Genomic DNA, 2,999 nt, shown 5'->3' on the forward strand with positions numbered 1-2,999 from the left:
AAAAACACTGGAGAGAAAATGAGGTGCTGGCAGGAGTGAAAATGGCCATCTTTTGTTCTGTAAAAAAAGGTTTTGTTATGCAGAGCAAGGGGAGCTCAGTCCTTGGCAGCTGCTTTCCTCATTGTGGCCAGGACGTCACTCAGCTCCTCTCACCTCCTCTTGGTGTGGATGTGTGTCCCCACCCTTTTCTTGATGAACTTGAGGGCCCATTTGTCTTTGGAGACCTTGAGCAACTCCATGGCATGCCGCACATTCAGGGCAAAGCCACGCACCTCTCAGATCATGTCCTGCTGAACTTGGTGAGTGTGCCTGAGCTTGCTTACGTTGCTGATCACCTGTGCCCTCGCTGAGGCCCTCAGCCGCGGGGTAGTACAGAGCCATGGCTGCTGCTCTCCGATGGCTGATGTGTTGGAAGAGTGAAAACCGCAATAGGTTTTGAAAATAATTTAGCAGCATGCATGATACCCATTGACTCAGCAATTCCATTCTAGGACTCTAGCCTACAAAAATAGTAACGTGTCACAAAGATGTGCATACATAGGTATTCGATGCAACAGAAAAAAATGGAAAATAACTTAATGATGGAATGTTTAAAGAAATGATGGTCCATCTATACCAAAAATATCATCTGCCCATCAGGCTGCTCTTCTGGGATGGCCCTTCCTTGCATCCTGGCCTTCTCCATGCCCCAACCCTTTGTACCTGATTCTTGTTGGAACGACTCTACCTTCCTGGCCCCAGCTGATTAATTCTAGTGTTCCCTTGATCCATGGCAGGCCAATCAGAGCCAATGAGAAAGAGCCAATCTAAAGATATATAATATTAAGCTCAGGAGGGATCCTGAGCTCAAGACAGGAGGCCTCTTAGAAACCACATTCCCCCCATTCACTGAGGCACCAAAAAAAATATCCATCAAGATTCTCCAAGGTAATCAGAGGAGCAAAAAATTTGACATTTGGGGAATAAGGCGGCCCCAACTCTCACCTCCAGAGTTCCCCTCCCCTTAGGTATCCCCCTGCATTGCTACTACCACCCCAAGCTGTCCTCAGGAGGGACTGCTCTCCACTACCTTTCCACCCAGGCACAGGTGCAGACCTCATTTGAATGGGGTCTGGGAGGGCAGAGTTGCTCTGAAACCAGGCTAAGACATTTGTGCAGTCCTGGCCAAAGGCTCAGAGCTAACTGAAGGGAATCTCACACATGTGGTAAGGCAGCCTCTGATTCTGGAGGTGATAGCAATGGAGGGACCTGAGAGATGCCACAAGCACAGCCTAATGCGGAGAAGTTCCTGGGGACAGCCACTCCAATCTACGCCCATCTTTCCTGGGGACAGCCACTCCTATCCACGCCCATCTTTCCTGGGGACAGCCACTCCTATCCACGCCCATCTTTCCTGGGGACAGCCACTCCTGTCCACGCCCATCTTTCCTGGGGACAGCCACTCCTATCCACGCCCATCTTTCCTGGGGACAGCCACTCCTATCCACACCCATCTTTCCTGGGGACAGCCACTCCTATCTACGCCCATCTTTCCTGGAGTCAGCCACTCCTATCTACGCCCATCTTTCCTGGGGACAGCCACTCCTATCTATGCCCATCTTTACCTAAGCTTTTGGGATTTCTCTAGCATTTCTGCTCCCTGCGGCTGGGTGAGACAAAAAGCAAGTGTTCACTTTTTCCTGGTTCTGAGGGCAGAAAGCCAAAGGCAAGCCCTGAAGAACGGTAGAGCCCACTCTTCCTGGCTGTTCTTTACTATCTGTCAGTTCTCTGAGGGAAAGGATCTTCAAGGGAAGCACATCACAGGGACAAAGTTGTGAAAAAGTTCTACTCTGGAGTCTAATAAGAAATGAATGGCCAGGTGTGGTGGCTCACACCTGTCATCCCACCACTTTGGGAGGCTGAGGTGGGTGGATCACCTGAGGTCAGGAGTTTGAGACCAGCCTGGCCAACATGGCGAAACCCCGTCTCTACTGAAAATACAAAAATTAGCCGGGTGTGGCAGCACACACTTACAATCCCAGCTACTTGGGAGTCTGAGGCAGGAGAATCGCTTGAACCCGGGAAGCGGAGGTTGCAGTGAGCTGAGATCGCACCACTGCACTCCAGCCTGGGAGACAGAGTGAGACTCCATCTGAAAAAAAAAAAAAAAAATTAACATTTCAGTAGATCTACACACTTCTCAAGTCAAAAAGTGGTATCCAGTTCCTGCCACTACCTAGCTGTGTGGCCTTAAGCCTCTCCCACTGGACCTCTAGCTCTGTGTTCACAGAATGACAAGCCAGGCTTCGGTAAGACTGAAGATCGCTCAGAGTTCTCATTCCCTTTTTTTTTTTTTTTTTTTTTTTTAGAGATGGAGTCTCAATCTGTCGCCCAGGCTGGAGTGCAGTGGCGCGATCTCAGCTCACCGCAACCTCCACCTCCCAGGTTCAAGCGATTCTCTTGCATCGGCCTACCGAGTAGCTGGGATTACAGATGTGCACCACCACCCTTGGCTAATTTTTGTATTGTTAGTAGAGACAGGGTTTCACCATGTTGGCCAGGCTGGTTTCAAACTCCTGACTTCAAGTGATCTGCCCACCTTAGCCTCCCAAAATGCTGTGATTACAGGCATGAGGCACCGCGCCCGGCCATGATTCCCACCATTTTTTGCCAGCCTGATGCCTGTTCAGGTCCCCAGGAGATGCGTATCTTGGGCACGTGAGCTGGAGACAAGACAGAAAGCCTGAAAGGAGCCGAGCATCCATTCCCAATAGGAAGCAGTGCTTGGGAGAAACTGTAGTGAACCAAACCGGTGAGAGGCTGGAGCTCTCCACCTAACTGATAATCAAGCTGCACGTTGAGTTAATTGTCTAATTAAATATTATCTAACAATTTATCACCGAACATTTCAGGTACATAAGACTCCCTCAAGTATCATGAGCTTCTGCCGGTGAGGAGTGACTTGCCGTATTTGCAGTCGTCATTGCTTTGCCACTCTGCTAGGAGAAATTGATCTGACT

At 49.7% G+C, this 2,999-nt stretch overlaps 1 pseudogene; it reads right to left on the bottom strand.

Moving 5' to 3' along the window:
• Positions 1-578, bottom strand: LOC129143665 (large ribosomal subunit protein eL36-like; annotated as a pseudogene).
• Between the last annotated feature and the right edge of the window lie 2,421 nt (positions 579-2,999).

The sequence above is a fragment of the Pan troglodytes genome, chromosome 2 (assembly GCF_028858775.2).
Source record: "Pan troglodytes isolate AG18354 chromosome 2, NHGRI_mPanTro3-v2.0_pri, whole genome shotgun sequence".
In the NCBI taxonomy this organism is placed as follows: domain Eukaryota; kingdom Metazoa; phylum Chordata; class Mammalia; order Primates; family Hominidae; genus Pan; species Pan troglodytes.